Genomic DNA, 22,132 nt, shown 5'->3' with positions numbered 1-22,132 from the left:
TCCCTAGCCGCAATGCCACCTAGGTACTGTAGTCCCGTTGGGGATCCTGGTTGGGGACCACCTCAGCCCCAGCCTGGCACGCTGCATTCGTCTGGGTACTTCTGGGGTACTTCATCGACATGTGCTGTAGCCAGTTCCCAAGCTTACCTGTGCTCCCTGGGAAGTAGGTTGTTCGTCAGAATCATACATATGTCACAGGAGGTGAGGTTAAAGAACTGGGTAACTGTTGGAATTCTTTCATGGCAGTAGAAGAAGGATTGAGGCCAGTAAAGGTGAGGCTCATCAGCAGGGTTAGGATTAGTGGAGGTTTCCTCTTGTTGAGACGTGGTAGCTGGAAGGACTGAGTGTGACAACTGGAGGAATAGAGGGAACACTTGTAGCAAAGATAAGAGAAAGCTTGGACGTAGCGATCCTCCTATTTCCCCAATTGCTGGCAACTGTAGAGGGGGATTCTGGGTGGCCATTTTGATAGGTTATCGAAGGGATATTGAGGCCAGATTTAACTGCAAAGGCAGATAAGTTTAGAGGCCCTTAAGTTGGGCACTATGTGTAGGGGTTGGAAGCTCTCCAAGAATCATCCTAAAGGGCAGCCTAGAGGTATGGACTACGCAGGTCCCATGGGTGAGGTAGAGGGGGAGGTCCAAGGCCTGAAGTCCGAGGCATCCCTAGGGCCCAGAGTGACCTAACTAACTTGCAAGGCATAAGCCAAACAGTGGGTCTTTGCCTTACTACCTCACCGAATGGGGGCCAGGGCTAAAAAATCCGAAGGAGACATGGTACCTGGTATCAAGACTTTTGAATTTAGCCAAAAGGCAAAAACCAAGCTAAAAAAATGAAGCCTCATCCAAGGGAAATGGTCAGAGATGGGGATTGGCAAAGAAGGTCAACCATCCCCGTAAAGACTGTGGCTGAGGGAACCCCTGCCTTCAAGAATAGCAGAGGGGTGCCGAAGGCTCAGTGATGGCTTCCTCGGATTCAGGGAGGCATTTATGCCGACCAATGGGAAAAGCTTAACCAGTTGCTGGTGCTGAATGGGATGCCCAGTGACTGGTATAGCAGAAAGTGACTGTCGCAGGTCGGCTGGAAATAAGGGATAGGAGGACGAGGGATAGGATCCCCGTGTGGCTCAGACCCCAAGAGGGAGAGCACAGGTGTCAGGAGGTCCTACTGAGTCACATGGCACCAGCGTTAGGGTTTCACGGTGGAACCCTTGGTGGGCTGGAGCCAGGGAATGGCACAAAGTCCCATCATGCAACAGGTCTCTTATGGGAGATTTGTTGAGGGGTGGGGCTTTCCAATAGGATTTACTTATAAATGTCTCTATGTTAAACCATTAAGGCGGTATAAAAGTAACAGTGACTCAAATTATAACAGAATAATTTGAAATGCTTCTTTAAAGTTGATGAACACCAGTGTCCTCCATATTGAAAGAAAAAACTAAGCTCAAATCATTTGGGAAGGATTACATAATATGCTAAGATCGGAGCCAGAGTTAGGACCTTGCCTTTGGAGTCTCATTCATTTTGACATTGCTTCCTGAAAGTTGATGTGCATTTATTAAATATCTGTTATTGTGTTATCACCTACTGCCAAAGATATCCGAGGCACAGTCTACATGCTTGAGAAACCAAGTGCGCCAATAAAGTGCACCTTTAGGCAATATGGTTGCAACTCAGTGATAGAGCTTCTGCCTAGCGTATATGAAGCCTTTGGCTTAATCCCTAGTCCCAGAAAAATAATAAACAAACAAAGTGAAATTAAGACCTTAAAAAGAGTGATTTCAGTATAGGTAAGATCAATTACAAAAAGAAAACTTACAAATTGAATATCAAGATTTGACGATAGCAGGGCATGACACAAGTTTGTAATCTCAGTACTCAGGAGGCTGAGGGAAGAGGATAGAGTTTGAAGCTGGCCTAGACTGTGCAGTGAGATCCTGTCTCAAAAAGGAACGAAACAAATAATTAAAAGCAACAAAAAAGAAGAAAATGGTCAGTTCACTGGCCTTCCACTAAAAAATGCTGATAGGCAGAGCCACAGCAGCAGACACTAACAGCACTAGTCTAGGGGGAGGTGAGCGTGCAGGCAGTGATGCCTGCCATGGGATAAGGCTGAGAGGGCAGCTCTGATGGCAGGTGCTCTGATCCAATCACTCAAGCCTTGTTAAAAACTTCATGCTTGTTAGGTATCACTCACTCCCAGCGTGGGTGGCTAAGTGTAGGGAAAAAGATCCTAAGGACTGGCCAACCAGGTCACAGCAGATTAGAACCTTCCCCAGTACATGCCAGTGCGTGGGATTCCAGCCACAATTTCTGATTCGATTCCACAGTGGTCCTCTCCTCTGAGGATTTTAAAGAGCCCGTTATCACCCGAGTCAAGGTTCCAAGAGTTGGTGGCCATCCAGTAAGGGACTCCGTTCTCTACTCCTCAGCCCAGAATGCGGATGGCATGGCCACCATACACGTCACCAGCCTCGTGCTTGTATACTCCTGATTTGTAAGTCAAGAAGTCTCCATACACAGCAAGGGCACCCTCCACTGGGCCATTTTCGTAGATTTCCTTCATGATCTGCACTGGTTTTGCCGATTGTCTCCTAATTGTATGGCTAAGTGGTCCTGGTTTGCTGGGTGACTGACTGGCCTCAGACAGACACCACAGTGAAACTAGCCTGGGAAAAACCTGCTTTTCTGTTGAAGAGTCACCACTTAACCCTGCCAGTTTAACAAAGAATGATTGTGCCAATAAACCAATTCTCTCCACCTGCAAACAAACAAACAAACAAACAAAAAAAAACCAAACCAAACCAAACCAAACCAAACCAAAAATGCTGATAGGAAAACTGTCTTCCATATTCCAGTTAAGGATTTCAAAGCATTCCTTACAGTTCCATAAAACACCACGATTGCCTCAAGGAGAAGGCCTGTTCTCTTCGGAACCAATGCACCGAGACATTAAGTGGCTTGTATTAGTCATTAAGAACAGGAATAACTCTAGGATTCCTCAGTACTAGGTGATTCCCAGAACACCACAGCTTCATGGGGGGGGGGGGCACATCAACGTGGCCACTCCTAGAATTCCAGACATGTCTGAGAAGTTGGTACATCATGGCCCTTTATTTTAGGTTAAGTCACCCACAAATCTGGTTGACACTGACTCATCTGAGTGGAGCCCCCCACTTTTACTCCTCACCTAGGATTATTCCACCAGCACTAGAGTCCGGCTTATTAGTGTGTGGGTGAGGGTGGATGTCAATAACCCAGTCAACAGCAGGTGAACGTAAACCACAGAGTTAAAGATATTCTTGGGCACCACAACATAAACTAAATTGCGGATGCTGGAATGACCGTCTCTAAACATTTCCCGACACGTGAGGAACACAAGTGCGGCCAACTTTGGGCAGATCTGGCTTGTGTGACTGGTGCCTACACAGTGGTGCTATGTGTGTGCTCTTCACTCTTGTGCTAAGTACACCAGCTGGGTCCTGGCTCTGTTTGCACAAACTGTTAGATACAAAGCTGGCTTTGTTCCAGGTCTGGTTCCCCAATCATGGGCATCCACACGTGACTTCCCATAGGTTACCATTACCGTAGTAAGATGAGAAACAAGTAAGTCCCCAGTCATCAGAAAGCCCCGACTGCCCTTAGAAATGCCACTGCTGTCTTCCATGGTCTCTCAGATTTTCAGGATGGATGAGTCTGGTCAACCAAAAACTAGTTGGTGGAGGAAGGAGCAGAAGAAGGTAGGGAGAGGCTGCAGGTCACAAAGAAGAGGGGGATGAAAGAATGGCCAGGAAGGAGTTTCAGACAGTGGGATGGCTCTAGGAAAGATGATGGACAAGAGGTCTTTGAATCAAAGTCACCGAGGAGTGCTGCATAGTGCTGCAGTGGGTGTGTTTGACCCTCTGCTGTTGAGAGGTCTATGGGGAGTCTGGCCTCAGTACAAATGCAGTGTCTTAGGGTTCTATTGCTGTGAAGAGACACCATGACCACGACAACTCTCACAAAGGAAAACATTTAACTGGGGCTGCCTTACAGGCTCACAGGTTCAGTCCATTGTCACCATGGCGGGAAGCATGGCAGCGTGCAGGCAGACATGGTGCTGGAGAAGGAGCTGAGAGCTCTACATCTGGATCTGCAGGCAGCAGAAGGGGACTGTGTGCCACACTGGGTGTAGGTTGGGTACAGGAGACCTCAAAGCCCGCCCCCACAGCCACACACTTCCTACAACAAGGCCACACTTGCTAATACTGCCACTCCCTATGGCCAAAGAATTCAGATCTATGGGGGCCATACTTATTTTAATCACCACAGAGTGCTATCTATGTCCAGTGGATAGAATCTGAGACTGTGGCCAGTTATGATTTTTACAGCAAGGGGTCTAGGATGAGTGTTGTCACGCCTGCCTCAGTCTAACTGTTGTGCCTCATAGATCGACTTCTTCATGTGGGTTTGGGGAGTAAGTCACCCATGATTCCATTTCTCTTACTGAAAGGAAGCCTGGAAGATGTTACAGTGTAGTATTTATGCCTGGTATAATATCTTGGTAAGAGGCACTGCTTCAGTGAGCTTGTTATAGGATGGCTTTTGCCGTGGCCGTTATTAGTGGCAAGGAGCCACTTTCCACCTTAAATCCTAACGATGGCACATTAACACTAACATCTCTAAGATGCAATCTCGTTTTTAACTCACCATGCTGGTTATAAAAGGAACAGTTTCAAACATTTCACTTACTTTTTTTTTTCTGTGGCTCTTCCTTGTAGACCGAGAGCCTAATGGTGCAGGTTACCCTAACTGCTGGATTGCTGTGGTCGGGCTGGTGGGAGCGATCACAGTTGACACTTTGCATGGGAGTCAATCCGTGGACTCTGGTTCTGAAAGCCTGCCTAGGTCTGGTGGCTCTGTAATGGACTCGGACCTATAGTGTGGCTTCCATTGGCCTCCGGCTTTCCCCATCCTCCTCCTCCTTCTCCTCCTCTTCCTCCTCCTCTTCTTCCTTCCTTCCTCCTCCCTTCCCTTCTTCACTGTCTTGTCTTTCTCTTTCCTTTTTCTTTTATTGACTTTTTTTAAGGTGTGAAATAGCACCCTTGTTTACTGCCTTCCTATTTTGCTCCTAGGAAAAGCATGTCCCAGTAACCATTTTACAGTTTCCTTTATGGTAATTGTGGTTTCCTGACTTTTCCTTTATGGTAATTGTGGTCTCCTGACTTCTAGTCAAGACCCGGGCTCTTATTTACTGGTGATCCTATCAACTCATGAATATTCATGAACTCAGCCCTATGATGGCCTCTCCTGGTGACTTCTAGCCTTTAGAGGACCACTGCTTTACTTAATACTTCTCAGTACGCTCCTTAAAACCTTGGTGGAGGATGTCTTCTTGGCCATTTTGTGGAGCTTATTAACCATGTCAGTCATCTTGCGGGAAATAAACTAGCCCACCAAGGCAGACTATCTTGATCTGACATGACCCAAAGAGCAAGTGGCTCCTTGAATTTTGCCCCCGAGGCATGTTCTTACCTCACCCCGATGTTAGCGGTACCCACTTCCCCTCTGCCTGTGTTCTTTCCTCTGGCAGCTATTGAGGTGCCTCAGGTATTTCCGCTTAAGTGGTTCAGGTCTCTGAAAACCATTCCGGAAGTGAATTTTCCTTACTCTCTGAGATTCTTGTATTGCTTTAAATGTAAATATCTTTAAGCCATTGTGGTGTTTTTGCTGATCCAATTCAGTCATTTTTTTTTCTTTTCTTTCTTTTTTTCTTTTTTCTTTTTTTTATCTTTTTGAGGGTGGAGGCACTGGTTCTTTATTCCAAAATGTCACTTGTCAATCCAATCCATTCTTCTATTATTCTCCCTTTGCTGACCAAATGCTTTTCTAAATTGTGTGTGTGTGTGTGTGTGTGTGTGTGTGTGTGTGTGTGTGTGTGTATGACAGTGTATATATGTGGTTTGTGTGTTTTGATGTATGCATGTTTGGTATGCATGTGTGTGTGGTATATGTGTTAGGATTCTGCGTTAGTCTGCCTACCTGTGATGCCATTACCTACCTGCCATGGGGGTGTGGCCCTGCCCAGTATATAAAAGAACAGACCTACCTCGCCCCTCCCTCTCTTTACCCTCTTAACTCCTCTCTCTCTCTTTCTCTCTTTGTCTTCCCCTGTCTCTGTCTCTCTCTCTCTGGGGTACCCCTCCCCCTTTCCTTCTCACCCCATGCTCACTTAGCAAACCTCATATAATATCTGCTTCCTGGCATCTTATTCTCTTATCTCTTATTTTATATATTAATCATAAAATTGATGCCAAAACCCCTTTTCCTATAATTAAAAAATGAGGAACTTGGGTTTTTTTTTTTTTTTATATATAAGGTAAGTTGGAATATATAAATGTAGGTTCATAGGAAGCAGCTTTTGGCTGCCATGTTAGGGGAAAAGAGAGAGAGAGAGAGAAGCAATAGCAACAAAATGTCCAGATTATATAGAGAAGGGGAAGGAAAAGATCTGCCCTGAAAGTTCAGGGTAGAGGGCAGGGCGTGTCAGCCATGTCCTGCAGCAGAGAGGGATGGCAGGCTATGTCAGCCATGCCCTGCAGCAGGCAGGGACCGAGGATTGCTGGGAGACCTGGAGCTGTGTGTCCCCATCCTGGAGCTCACCATTTCAGCCTTTTGTGAATGGATAAGGGGTGAAGTAATCATCTTAACTACTTCCTGCTGACTGTAGGGCAGCAGCAGGGGGTTAAAAGGCTGAAATGTTGGCCAGGTTCTGGGAGAACAGGCTGCTGCATTTGCTGTCCAGGGTCTGAGAACATCTGCGGCTGGGAAGGACAATGCAGGTCCAGCTGACACGATCTGTGAGGTTGGACTGGGGCAACTGTGGGCAGCTGCTGTGACATTGTCTTGGGTGTGGGAAGTCTGGTAGGATACTGGAACATATATGTGGGCAGAGGACAAAGTTAATAGATTAGGGAGAAAACTCCCTTTAGGTGTTCAAACTCTTGGGAGAGCAAATCAGAGGCAAGGCTTGAAAATAAGGAAAGAGACAATGTTTGAAAAATTTGGAAGAGCAAAGAAAAGGATTGGACACGGGGAACTTCCTTCCAATATGTATGTGTGCATGTGTGGTATGAGTGCACATGCCTGTGTGTGTATGTGTGCTGTGTATACATGTGTGTGATCTGTGTGGTGTATATGTGTGTATGTGTGTGGTATGCGTCTGTGTGTGTGGTATATGTCTGTCTATGGCACGCATGTGTGGATGTGCAGTCTGTGTAGTGTGCATGAATGTGTATGTATGTGCATATGTATGCATGTCTGTATATGTGTGATGTGTATGTTTGTATGTGAGTTTGTTTATGTGTGGGGCTGTACATATGCATATGTGCTGTGTGTATGTATATGTGATATGTGTGTATATATGTGCGTGTATATGTGATATGGATGTATGGTATGCATATGTGTACGTGTGCATGTGTGCGTGCGTGTATGAGGGTGTGAGTATGAATGTACGTGGTATGTGTGTATGTGGTGTGTCCATCATTGTGTGCTGATGCACGTGCCTGTGTGTGCGGGGAGGTCCAGAAGGGATTTTCAGTGTCCTGCTTTATCACAATCAATCTCTTAGTCCTCTGAGATAAGGTCCCTTTCTGAACCTAGAGCTAGTCTGGTAGGCAGCAAATCCAGTGATCCTCCTGTCTCCACCCCCTTCAGGGTTTTACGTGGGTGCTGGGACCCACATTCACGTCTTCCATTGCCTGCCCAGCAGATGTGTCCCACACAGCTATCTCCCCACATCCGGATATAAAAACCTTTAAATTGCGAATCCCAGAGTTTCTCCCTTGGCTCTTTGAAGTACAAGAAAGAGGGCTGGCTCTTGCAACTTCCTTGTATAGAGTCTTTTCCTTATTTGACCTAGCAGCCCGGGGCTGGCTACCTAAGAGAGGAGAAAATGGCCAGTCCTGAGGGCGGCATCTCTTTGGGAGCAGACAGCAGCTTCCCCCGCACAAATGAAAGAGCATCCTCTTACAGAGATGGGCTCTGTGTAGCCATTGTCTTGAGGAAGAAGCCATCTAGATGGTCCTGTCTTGTTTGTTTGATTGGTTTTGGTTTTCAAGACATGATTTCTCTGCGTATCCCTGGCTGTCTTGGACTCACTTTGTAGAACCAGGCTGTCCTCGGACTCACAAAGATCTGCCTGCCTCTGTTTGTCTTGTTTTTTAATATCCCAATTTTACCCCGACTAGGACCCTGACCTTACTGCCTATGACGATCACTCAAACATCTCTGGAGGTCTGCGACTTTTCTCAGACTGGCAGCCCGCTGCTCCTGTGTCTTCCTTTCTCTAATAAGAGGTGGGAGTCCTTTTGTAAAAGTATCTAGAGAGTTCCTTTCAGCTACTTGTTAGTTCCTAGGTTTTTGTTATCTGCTCAATATCAACACAGCTTAGCAGCTTGTGTTTTAAAATTTATTTATTTATGGGCTGGAGAGATGGCTCAGAGGTTAAGAACACTGTCTGTTCTCCCAGATATACTGAGTTCAATTCCCAGCAGCCACATGGTGACTCACAACCATCTATAATGAGATATGATGCCCTCTTCTGGTGTGCAGGTGTACATGCAATCAAAACACTATATACATAATAATAAATAAGTAAACCTTTTAAAACAGTTTATTTATTTTTGTAACAGGTCTATGTGCAGTCCAGGCTGACCTCGACTTGTACCCAAGGATTACCATGGATGCCTGATCTTCCTGCCTCCACATGGCAAATGATGTGATTACAGGTATGTGCCACCATAGCCATGCTGTAGTTACTTTATTGTCTTTCAAAAGTCCCCTAAATAATTGTTCTTCCCAAAGTGACATTTTCCCAAGTAATATCTGCTAAACATTTACTCTTCTGAACAAGGACTATGTCCAATCTACCTTATAAGTTGGTACTAAATCAATCTATTATTTAGTTAGTGAGCCAGTCTTTTTGTTGTTGTTAGTTTTTGCTTTTTAAAAAATTTTTTAATTTAAGTAGTTTATTCCGATTACATCTCAATTGTTATTCCCTCGCTTGTATCTTCCTGTTCTCTGCTCCCTCCCTCTTTCACCCTATTCCCCTCCCCCAGGTCTGTGATGGAAGGGGCCCTCCTCCCCCACCATATGAAGTGAGCCAATCTTAAACCCCTATTTTTTTCTCACAGCTTCTCAGGCCACTCTCTGTATCACGTGGTTGCTTGGATCTATTCCTAATAAATGCCAAGATGGAAGTAGATAGGAAAATGATTCTGCTACAGGAAAGAGCAGGAGGAGATGAAGGCAATCTTAATAATGTAGAAAGGAAGGGGTGTTGGACAGAAGGCTCTTAGGCGACTCACTGATTGGACAGAAGGCTCTTAGGCGACTCACTGATTGGACCGAAGGCTCTTGGGTGACTCACTGATTGGACAGATGGTTTTTAGGTGACTCTCTTAGTCAGAGTTCTATGGCTGTGAAGAGATACCATGACCAAGGCAACTCCTACAACAAAACAAACCACATCAAAACGAAAACCCAGCTGAGGACGTGCGTATAGTTTTAGAGGTTTAGTACATTATCAGCATGGCAGGAAGCATAGTGAGACACCGGCACAAACGGTGCTGAGAAAGTAGCTGAGAGTCCCATCCTGATTCCCAGCCAAGAGGCAGACTCTATGCTTTGCAATGGGCCTTTGAAAGCTTGAAGCCCACTCCTTAGTGACACGCTTCCTCCAACAAGGCCATGCCTCCTAATCCTTTCAAATAGTGCCACTCTCTGGTGACCCAGCATTCAAATCTAAGAGCCAATGAGAGCGATTTTTATTTAAACCACCATATTTCACTCCCTGGCCCTCAGAGCCTTGCAGCCATATCATAATGCAAAATGCATCCATCCCAGTTTCAAAAGTCCCCATAGTAGGAAAAGCCTTGAACTTATTGGCAGAGGAGACTACTTCCTGAACAGAACACCAGTAGCTCAGGCTCTAAGATCAACAATTAACAAATGGGACCTCATGAAACTGAAAAGCTTCTGCAAGGCAAAGGACACTGTCAACAGAACAAAATGACAGCCTACACACTGGGAAGAGATCTTCACCAACCCTACATCTGACAAAGGACTAATATCCAAAACATATAAAGACCTCAAGAAATTAAACACCACCAAATCAAATAGCGCTAAACAGAGAATTCTTTTTTTTTTTTTTTTAACTTTTACTTTTATCCGCATTTATTTTATGCTGAATTTATTCCTGTGCCATCAGTTTTTGTTTCTCCACTTTCTTCTGGGATATCTTTTTCTTCTGTTCCACCTCCTCCTCTGGCTTTGGAACAATCTGCTCCTTTTCAGTGAGGACCATCTCGATGTGGCAGGGGAGCTCATGTGCGGGTTAATCTGGCCATGGGCTCTGTAAGTTCCTTGGCACATCGTAGGTATCTTGTTCACTTGTAAGTGTTCAATGGCTAGAGAATCTACATCTAAACTCTCACATTCACCATTACTCTCTGCACTTGTGCAGCAAAAATTCAGCACCCTTTTTTGGCCACCGACCCTGAGTCCAGGCCCTCTGTTTGGCCTGGGCATACCTCCTGACTCTACCATTATACCACTTGAATGGCACACATTGCTTCTTTAAAGTGACATCTTTCAGGTATTTGGTGGCTTTTCAGATATGCACACCCTTGGTGGCCTGGGCAGTTTCCCAGGTGTTCTTAAAGTGAACATGAACATTTCAACCTCTTGACTTGCATGATTTTGTAGGGTTTTCTGGGTCAAGTGAGTAGCGAACCATCTTTGCAGGTCACCTCTGGCCGCTTACAGGAAGAGCAACAGAGAATTCTCAAGAGAGGAACATCGAATGGCTGAGAAATATCTAAAGAAGTGCTCATTGTCCTTAGTTGTCAGGGAAATGCAAAGTCAAAACAGCTCTGAGATCCCAATTAACATCTACCAGAATGGCTAATATCAAACATTCAGGGGTCAGCACATGCTGGAGAGGATGTGGAGAAAGGAGAACACTCCTCCATTGCCGGTGGGAGTGCAAACTTGTACAACCACTTTGAAAATCAATCTGGCTCAAATAAAACTTGCCTTGGTTTAAAAAAAAAAAAAAGAAAAAGAAAAGAAAGAAAATCAATCTGGCTCTTTCTTAGAAAATTAGGAATAGTTCTACCTCAAGATCCAGCTATACCGCTCCTGAGAAGATACCCTAAAGAGGCTCCAACATACAACAAGGACATTTCCTCAACTATGTTCATAGCAGCTTTATTCATAATATTCAGAATCGGGAAACAATCTAGATGTCCCTCAACTGAAGAATGGATAAAGAAACTGTGGTACATCTACACAATGGAATACTACTCAGCTATTAAAAACAAGGAAATCTTGAAATTTGCAGGCAAATGGATGGAACTAGAAACAATCATCCTGAATGAGGTAACCCAGACCCAGAAAAATATGCATGGTGTGTACTCACTTAGAAGTGGATATTAACCCAACATAGATGTCCTCTGAGAGTCTCCACCCAGCGGAGGATCAGGACAGGTGCTGGGACTCACTGCTGGACTCCATGTGGAGCACTGAGAGTGGTATGGAAGAATGGGGGGATAGAAAGACCCAGAGGGTTTAGGAACCCCACAAGGAAACCATCAAGGCTGACAGACCTGGACCCACAGGGGCCTGCACAAACTGTTGCACCAACTAAGGACAATGCATGCAGTAAACCTAGACCCCCTGTTCAGATCTAGCCAATGGACAGCTCATTCTCCACAGTGATGGGAGGGTGCGGGGACTCCCTCTGACATGAACTCGGGTGCCCCAGATTTGCTCACTTCCCCTTGGTGGGGAGGCTTGGAGGCACTCAGAGGAAGGAGATACAGGCTATATGGATGAGATCTGATAGGCTGTGGTCAGATGGTGGGGGAGGAGGCTTCCTTCTGTCAGAGGTCTAGGGGAGGGGAATAGGACAGAAGAGGGAGGGAGGAAGGGGACGGGAAGACACAAGCCAGGGGATAACAATCAGGATGTAATCTGATAAAATTATAATAAAAATTTAAAAAGTCCCCATAGTGTATAACAGCCTCAATACTGTTTATAAGTACAAAACTCAAAATCTCTTCTGAGAATCAAGGCAACGTCTTCACTGTAGTGCTCTGTAAAATAAAAAATTAAAAAAACAGATCACCTACTTCCAACATATCATGGCACAGGATATGCGTCATCATTACAGAAGGGAGAATAGGAAGCAGAAGCTGAGTGAGGAAATGCTGGGTCAAGGCAAGACCGAAAGGCAGCTGGACAACTCCGGACTTGGCACCTCCACATCTGTGCTGAAGTGCTCCTCAGATCGCTGACTCCTCTCGCCTTTGTTGACCGCAACACACTTCCTCTCTTGGGCTGCAGCTCTCCTTGCCAGTATCCCATGACTCTGGCATCTCCAACCCCCTGGGATCTCCAACACAATCCAGACTCCATCTTCACAGTTTCAGGCAACTCCCTCTCTGGGCCTCCATTCAGGGACACTCCTGATATAAACCTGGCCTCAGCAGCTTTCCTTAGCCAAAGAGGGAAAGTCCACATCCACTTTATTCTACAGCCAGAACCATGTGTCTGAAGCTGCCCAGTTCTTCAGCTTTCTGGGGCTGGAACTTGGCCCCCTTGTTCAATTACATCTGTATCAGTTTTCTGTTGTCCGTGGTTTCCTTGGCTGTTGAAGCTTTTCTTTAATTCTTTTTCACAAGATGGAAGTTAGCTGGGTGGGATCTTGCCACAAGGCCACCACTCGCTTTATTCTATTTACCATCAGGCTTTTCTTTACATTTTTACAATCACCTTGAACATAAGACTTAGCTCTATTACACATCAGGGTGTTGTTTGTTTGTTTTTCTCTTTAGACTGTTTGTTTTGTATTTTTCTTTGGCCTGCTTGCTTCTTTTCATTATAGATCTGCATAAGAGTGCTCACTAATAACCAATGTGGCACAGTCAATACTATGATGCCTTGAAATCTCTGTCAACACTATTAATGCAAAACTCTTCAATTCAGTTTCAGTCAGATTATTTTGGACAATGCAAAAAGCAGCCCCATTATTTGCCAAAATATCACAAGAATAGTTTCTAAGCCCTTACTAATATTCTTCCCTTCTGAAACTTCCTGAGCCAGAACCCTCAGAGTTCAAATCACCCTCAGCACTGTCTTCTATGCTCCTACTAGGATGACCTATTAAGCCTCATTTAATGTGTTCAGTTGCTTTCTTAATCCAAAGTCCACATTCTACCAACAAGCAGCACGTCCAGGCCTGTCACAGCAGCACCAACTTCCTGACAGGATTCTCTTCTGTCAGTGTTCCATTGCTGTGAAGGACACCATGACCAAGGCAGCTCTTATTAAAGAAGACATTTAATTCAGGTCTTGCTTACAGTTTCAGAAGTTTGGTCCGTCATCATTATTGTGGGGAGCATTTGGGGCGGCACACAGCAAGACACAGTGCTGGAGAAGTAGCTGAGAGCTACATCCCAACCCACTGGCAGAGATGGGGGGACGGGTACTCTGGGCATGGTACAGATGTTCGGAATCCCAAACCCCACCCTCAGTGACACACTTCTTGCAACAAGGCCACACCTCCTAATCCTTTTAACTAGTGCCACCCCCTGGTGACCAAACAATCAAGTCTACAAGCCTATGGGGGGGGGGCGGTGAGGGGCATTCATATCCAAACCACCACAGTTACAGTGCAGTGTCAAGAAAGATGTGTCTAGGTGGATATGAGTTCTCCAATAAAAGCTGCTGATGAGTCTGCCTCTGACGTGAACTATGGTGTCCCCAGTTTGACCACTTCACCTTGATGGGAACACAGAGGAAGGGGATGCAGGCTATTGGGATGAGACCTGAGAAGCTGTGGTCATATGGTAAGAGACGAGGTCCCCTTCTGACAGAGGCCTAGGGAAGGGAATAGGACAGAAGAGGGAGGGGGGTAATGGGAAGATACACACGAGGGGATAACAAGTGGGATGTAACCTGAATAAATTATTTTTAAAAAGTAACCACAAAAAAAAAAATAATAACAGTAACCACTTTTTTGCTGTCACAGTGATTTGTACCTATGCTCAAAGCTACTTGGGTAAACTGAGGTGGGAAGATCACTTGAGACTGGAGTTCAAAACCAACCTGGTCCGTATCCAAGGACCAATTTCAAGACACACAAAGAAGCAAAACCCTCAAAGGCCCTGATTTAGCCCTGAAGAGTGTCTGGCCCTCAGACACTCTTCTGCCAAGAGCTCCTCTGCCCTCGTTCTCCTCCCAAAGGAAATCTACCTTAATCTATAATAGAAAGCAAGCCAGCTCCTTTGTGCTGTGAGAAGAGAGCAGCAAGAACTGCTGGCACAACAAAAGCTGTGCACAGAGTAGCCAGTTAGAGTGAGAAGAGGGGAAGAGCTGCGAAGCTGCTGTGGAGGGCTCTGACTCGGGGGCTGCCTTTCCTTTATATTTGAAGAGTCATTTTAATTGCTACAAATGAGTAATTCTCATTTATGTTGTATTAAACAATGTGTTTAAGAACACAAAGATACAGCTGGGCATGGTGGCATACTTCTGCAATCCCAGGACTTGGGAGGCAGAGGCAAGTGATCCCTGTGAGATCTACAAAGTGAGTCCAGGACAGCCAAGGCTACACAGAGAAACCCTGTCTTGAAAACCCAAAATGAACCAACCAACCAACCAACCCAAACCAGACCAAACAAAAAACAAAAGAACAACAAAACCCCACAGACTACACTGGATAAAGCAATCCCAACCCAACCCTCCCTCCCCCGTCCTGGATTTGGAGAGAAATCTTCTTTCTAAGACTATTCTCATCAAGGAGAGGGATGGAGAAGCCTCTGAGGGACATAAAGTTTAAGGGCATGTTCTTAAATCTCAGCCTGCCTCATAGTTTATCTTAAGTAGAAAGTTCCAAATGATCAATTAAAGTAAAAGGTTAAAAGAAAAGTTAGAGTGGCAATGAGGAAAGACATTGAACTGGGATTTTAGTTTCAGATCTGTTTGTTAACAGCTGTTAATATTTTAGAAAATAATTTACCTTTCCTATTTTGTTTTTTTAATAAGGGGAAAATAATGACATTTCTTAGATCTTTCTGTTGCTAAATTTGATGAGCCTGATGTGCTGTGCAATTTGATTGGACTCAGGTAGAACTTACGGTGCAGAGCCTTTGATGTAGACCTTCCAGGAGGTCAGGGGTTTGGATATAAGAGATCTCGCCTGTACTACTGCCACCTAAAAGGACTATACAAATTAATTATACATGAGTTAATAAAACTCAAGTAAAGTTGGGCTTGGTGGTGCTGACCTTGAATGCTAGCACTCAAGGAGGCAGAGGCAGGCAGATTGCTGTGAGTTCAAGGCCAGCCTGGTCTACAAAGAGAATCTAGGACAGCCAAGGCTACACAGAGAAATCCTGTCTCGAAAAACCAAAAAATAAAACAAAAAACCCCAAAGCAAGCAAGCAAGCAAGCAAACAAACAAACAAAAAACCAAAGAGAAAGACAATACAAAACAAAAACAAAACAAACAAACAAACAAAACCAAAAAAAAAAAAAAAAAATCACTGCCAACAACAAAACTCCCTCAGAACCAAAGGAGAAGGCACAGGAATCGGGGACAAAGGCAGTAAAGAAATGAACTGCAGGCCAGGCTCAGGGCTGTGGAGAGGTCCAAGGGGACCCATGGGAGCTGTAGGTAAAAGCCCATCAGCAAAGACTTGGAAAGGTCTTCTCTGAGCTTATGCAATGGAAAAACAGACTGAACAGTGACTCACAACCTTAGCTGTGTGTGGGAGCCATTGAAACAAACTGTCAAAGGGGAGAGGTGGATTGCAACAGTCCACCCAAGCAGCAGCCTACAAATGAGGTGTAGGGTGGAGGCTGACATTTCAGCCAAAAGTGTTGTCAGTGATCAAGGAAATGCCTGTAGGGTCCTACTAATAAGCGTGTGGGCTTATGTGCCTGGGAGCTATCGGGGAGAGGACTCCTGCCTGGTGCCACATCAGAAACAGATTTTGTTGTGGCAAGAGAGTCTTCGATCTACTCCTAAGCTGAGAATTTTCACCATGTCTCTTGGCTTAAAGCTGATAACAGGAAATAAGTTGTCAAAAGAAGGGAGTGTGCTGGCCACTCTGCGCAGTGTGCTCACCGAGGAAGACAAACTCATTTGCTCAGAGTTCTGTCAGATCCTAAGCCAACACAGACAGCGGCAAGGCATCCGGCTGGAATCATCTGAGTAGTATTACTGAGAACAAGTGTCTTTGTAGAAGAGACAAAAGTCTCGGCATGTTAAAGAGAGAAAGGGTTTCAGTGAATTAGTTAGGTAATTTAACTTTTTGTGGCACTGAGACTTGAACCTCAGGCCTAGTGTATGCTAGGCACATACTCTATCTACCACTAAGCTAAATGCCCAGTCCTAGACAAAGGCTTTCCATGTCAATTCTTAAGATTTCAGGTAATGATCTTTTCAAGTTTTTTTTTTTAATTTGTTCAGTGTGCCTTATATTATACCAATTACTGGAACATCTGACTAAAATAATTTTCTTTTGGGTGTTTCTCACTATTAACATGTAGGCAATTGATTAATAGGGCATATGGAAAATTTCGGTGGAAAAAAATCAGTCAAAATAATTTGTTAGTCTGCATTGTTTTAATAGTTGAATCAGAATGGCGTAGTTAGTAGATGGCCTAGTCAGCATTAACTGTCAACTTGACACTAGAACCATCTGAAAAAGAGTCTCAATCATTATTGTCATGTCAGGTTGCTCTGTGGCTAGACCTGCCCTAGGATGCCCTGTTTGCTGCTGCGCAAAGGAGATTACGATTCATTAAGATGTGGTCCTTGGTTTAGAAGAGCAGAGATTCTAATGAGAGGAGATGCATAAGTAAGTGAATAATTAGATGCATCTAACTGATTACTGAACATTCACGAAATACTTGCTACCATTCTCCACTCAATAAAGCTCTTGTCCTGGGGAGCTTACACCATAAAGAAATACAACAGAAAATAGGTTCAAAACTAAAAAATATGCAAAGGAAAACAGTTAGTGAGGCTTCTCTGAGAGAGTGCTAGAAGGAAGTCCAGAGGACACAGACGAGGGATGGACGCGTGGACAGCTGCAGGGGAGCCGTTCTACAGGAAGCAGCAGGGACAGCTGCTCCGCTGGTCCTGCTGGAGTGGAGTGCTGTGAGGAGCTGATGTAAATTAGTACAGGAAAGTCGAAGAGCCAGAGTGTGTGCGGCTGTGTAACCTTGGTAATGCCTCCTGCATGGCAATAATTTGGGGATCCCAAGTAGAGAAGAAACAGGGTGCAACTTGTTTTCAAGGAATCCTGTTTGAAAGGAAACAAAGACGCTCAGAGACGCTTGGAGGGATAATTACCATCATCTAGGCGAGAGGGAATGGGTGTGACCAAGACAGAGAAGTGCGTGGATTCAGGGTATCTTTGCAATCATACCTTAAACATTCTGCTGATGGATTAAATATGGGCTGTAAGGCAAAGACAGGAAGCAAATGTAGCTCAAAGCTTTTTGGCTGGAGTATCAGTGAGATAGAAATAGCCATTATTGAAGTGGGAAGTGCTGCTGACAGTATTGAGAAAGCTGTCGGACACCCTAGTGTATGCATCGAATAGGCAGTTGAATATTCTAGAGATAAGCTGTTTGGGCTACTTGGTGATCTCTTTGTCCTCCTGTTCCTCCTCTTTCTCTTTCTTCTTCCCTGGGGCGAAGATTCTTAGAGCTCAGGTTAGCCTTGAACTTGCTGAGTAGTAACCTGTTCTACCTTCCTTCCTGTTGAGTGATAAAACATTGACCAAAAGCTACTTAGGAGAGGGAAGGGATTGTTTCAGCTTAGACATTACAGTCCATCCCAGAGGGACTTGAAGGCAGGCCTGCTTGCCATGACAACACAACATCATATAAGCAGGAGACTCCGCCACAGGCAGTCGTCAGATCCAGGAGGAGCCATGCTGGATGCTGCTTGATGGCTTGGGCAGAGGCATCCTTCGCATCTAGGCCTCCTTCTCAGCTGACTGAGGACCAAGGTGGTACCAAGGACCACCTGGACCACCTGATCCTCCTGTCTCCACACCTGAGTACAGGATTACAGACTTATTGGTGCTTGAGACAGAACCCAAGACATCATGCATGGCAGGCAAGTACTCTACCAAACAACCTATATTTCTAGCTTCAACGATTCTTCCTATGGGTAGCTTTTAAAACTATGAAACTAGCCAGACGTGGTGGCTCACACTTGTAATCCCAGCACTCTGGGAGGCAGAGGCAGAGGCAGGAGGATCCCCGTGAGTTCAAGGCCAGCCTGGTCTACAAAGCCAGGACAGCCAAGGCTACACAGAGAAACCCTGTCTCAAAAAACCAAAACCAACCAAACAACCCACCAAAAACAAAGAAACAAAAAATAAATAAAAAGAACAGAAAAAAACCAAATGAACAAAACAAAATCCAAACCAATTACCAACCAAACACCTATGAAACTGATTAGATCCTTTGGAAAGTGAATTAATACAGCACATGGTTTATAGAAGTCAGGCTAAAGACAGTCAGTGAAGATGATGGGACAATAAGGAGAAACAAGGCCTAGAAACCATGAAAAGGTCTTTAAAGATGGCACCAGTGGGTCAGGAGCCATCGCAATGAGGGCTGGCCGCTGTTTATGGCCATGCTGATGGCACCTGCTGGTGATACCTGATCCAGCTTTGTTGATTCATCAGCCTAGAATATTCAATTCAATTCAATATTCAAGGGACCAATTTAAGTGTGTTTCAAAAATAAAGAGAAGAGGCCATCAGGTGAAGATGCATGCTCTCTGAAGCAGAAAAACGGGAGGAGAGAGCTGGAAAGAATGTGGCAACAAGAGAGGTCAGTGTCACAATGAACGTGAGTGGAATGTGCACGAGATGCTCTCTGAGTTAGGAGGAGTTCTCTCAAGTGGGTAGAGGGTCAGGAAAACCTCTGTGAAGCAGATGTCAGGGCAGAGTTTCAAAGAAGGTGGTAGATGCAAATAAAATAAAAGGTGTGTTTGAAATCACATAAAAGTGACACAGCCGGATGGATAGAAAATTGCAAGCACTTCAGGATGCTTAGGATTGAAGACCAGCGAGGTCAACTACCAGGGTATTTGGCTGAAGGATAAGTAACATAGTTAACACTAAAGCATTCTTCCAGACACTGTTCACTGCTTTAAATGCAGCACTTGGGAGGCAGCAGGGGGCGGATTTCTGTGAGACTGAGGCCAGCCTGGTCTACAGACTTGAGTTTCAGGACAGCCAGAAATACATAAGAGAGAGAGCCTATCTCAAACAGAAAACCCCCAAATCAACATTAAAGCACAAAGCAGTCAGTGTGAATTTTAGAGGTATGTGTTTTTAAATATATCGTTTCAATTTACATATAATTATGTACATATTTATGGGGTAAACTATGACATTTCAATACATATACATATATAATGCACAATGACATTAAGGCAATTGTTATATCTGTCACTCAAAATATATTATTTCTTTGCCCAAGGAACATCTAAAATCTGCTGTTTTCAGACATTCAGGTAGTTGACAACCACGGCTATCTGCTGCATTTCTTTCCTATCAGTCTCCTCTCTGTTTTGATTTTCCTCATGGCAATCATTACTATTTGCATTATTTACCTTTACGTATATGGCTGTTTTGCCTTCATGTATGTCTGTACACCATGAGCATGCTGTTCCCACAGAGGCCAGGGGAGGCTACGGGGTCCCCTGGACTGCAGTAACTGGGGGGAGTGCCATATGGGTGCTGGGGAGTGAGGAAGTGGACGGGCCTCTTACCCTCTGAGCCATCCCCCACCTATTTTAAAAATTATGATGTGTGTGTGTGTGTGTGTGTGTGTGTGTAGGGAAGGGGAGAGACAAAGAGACAGAGGCAAACAGACAGAGACAGAGAGAGGGAAGGAGAAAAGAGGAAATAAGGAAGGGTGGAAGGGAGGGAGGGAGAGGGAGGGAGAGAGGGAGGAAGGGAGAGGGAGGGAGGGAGAGAGGGAGGGAGAGAGGGAGAGGGAGGGAGGGAGAGGGAGGGAGGGAGACCATGGGGCTTTGTGGCAAGCACCTTACCTGCTGAACCATCTTCCCAGCTCAGTTATTACTATTTGAAATCATATATAATTTAAAGTTGCTTATTGACTTTCTTCCTCATGAGAACAGGGATGTCCATTATTTTCTTGAATCTATGTCCCCCATATCATTCCCTTGATCATTTGAGCTAAATACAACCCTTGAAATATGTTAAGTAATCTTCATTATTGCAGAGAGAAGCTTAGAAGGGATATAGGCAATAGATTCAGTAAGCATAGACTGGCAGATGCATTAGATATTGATGCTTTGGAGTTCCAAAGACAGGCTGTGATTAGATGTGCAGGTTTGCGGACTGGGAGACAAAAATGTCAACTAAGTCATGGACCTGCATGAAAGTGACTTGGAGAAAGGTGCAGGCATTTAGTTGAATGTAACTGGAGGAGCCATCCCCAACCGGAGTGACTTGTTCCACCTTAAGAGGGTGTCATATAGCTGGGCATGGTGGTGCACGCCTTTAATCCCAGCTCTCGGGGAGGCAGAGGCAGGCAGATCTCTGTGAGTTCGAGGCCAGTCTGGTCTACAAAGTGAGTCCGGGACAGCCAAGGCTACACAGAGAAACCCTGTCTGGAAAAAACCAAGGGAAAAAAAAAGACAGAGAGATAGAGAGTGTGACATATACTTTAAGTGCATGTGTAAGTAAGAGGGGCATGGGAAGAGTTGGAGGGGGAAAGTGATGCAAATACTCATGTAAGAAATTCTCAGAAACAAATTTACATTAAGAAAATACCCAGTAAGTGAGTCCTCAGCTCTTTATCTGCTTGCTCTATTTTCTGCATGATCTCACCCCGAGTCATGGCTGCAAATAACAGCTGGTCAAAGTCACATCTCAGGACTGTCTCGTCAGTCACCTTCCCTGTTTAGCTTTGCTTCATGGCAATTATCACTACTTGAAATCATATACAGTTAAAGTTGTTTATTGCCACTCTTCTCCATGAGAACAGGCTCCATCTGTTTTGTTTTCTGCTGTGTCCTCAGCAACTAGGACAGCACCTGGAATGTAAGAGGCTTCTTAAAAACATATGATAGATTCTCTGGCAAAGTGGCCATAGTCTTTTTTGAAATTTTTTTTCTTCCAAAAAGGAGGAAGGAAATGGGTAGGTAGGAGGTGGAAGGTGGAAGGAGGTAAGGGATCGATTGGTAGGGGCATTTTGGACATAGAGACCAGGACTCAAGGCAAGCCTGAACAACATAGTGAGTTCCAGACACAGGCCAGCCTAGCCTGTATGAGTCCATGTCTCCAAACAACGAACACACATACAAACAAGCAAGAGTAAGGTATGAAACCAATGTAAGCAGGGCGTGATGGCACATGCCTTTAATCCCAGCACTCGGGAGGCAGAGGTGGGCAGATCTCTGTGAGTTCAAGGCCAGCCTGGTCTACAAAGTGAGTCCAGGACAGCCAGGACTACACAAAGAAACCCTGTCTCGAAAAATAGAAAACAAAACAAAATGAAACCAATGTAAAATAATTTAAGATTAGCGTTAAGCAAAAGGGATTTGACAGCTCAGTGATTAAGAGAACATGTTGCTCTTCCAGAGACCCAGGCTTGGTTCCCAGCACCCATACTGATGAGCCTACACTGGCTGTAACTCCAGTTCCAGGGCATTGGATGCCCTCTTCTGACCTCCTTAGGCATCTACACGTACATGGTGCACCATACATACATTCAGAAATAAACTTTAAAAATATTTATTTATTTATTATGTATAGCGTGTTCTTCCTGCATGTACATCTGAAGACCAGAAGAGGGCATCAGATCACATTACAGATGGTTGCTGGGAATTGAACTCAGGACCTTTGGAAGAGCAGGCCGTGCTCTTAACCCCTGAGCCATCTCTCCAGCCCCCAGAAATAAACTTTAAAAAAAGAAAAAGAAAATCAGTTGAGTTTGTAGGCTGCATAGGAAAGGGCGAGAGTGATTTCATGTGGTGAGTGATCACTGTTTGTTGTTTGGAGTTGTGTTAAGAGGAGTAAAAT

The 22,132-nt window shown here is 44.8% G+C and overlaps 1 pseudogene; it reads right to left on the bottom strand.

The window, feature by feature from the left end:
* Positions 1-10,233: 10,233 nt before the first annotated feature.
* LOC127204160 (60S ribosomal protein L17-like) lies at positions 10,234-10,779 on the bottom strand (annotated as a pseudogene).
* Between the last annotated feature and the right edge of the window lie 11,353 nt (positions 10,780-22,132).

The sequence above is a fragment of the Acomys russatus genome, chromosome 20 (genome assembly GCF_903995435.1).
Source record: "Acomys russatus chromosome 20, mAcoRus1.1, whole genome shotgun sequence".
Taxonomy (NCBI): Eukaryota; Metazoa; Chordata; class Mammalia; order Rodentia; family Muridae; genus Acomys; species Acomys russatus.
This window is presented reverse-complemented; position numbering and strand designations above follow the sequence as displayed.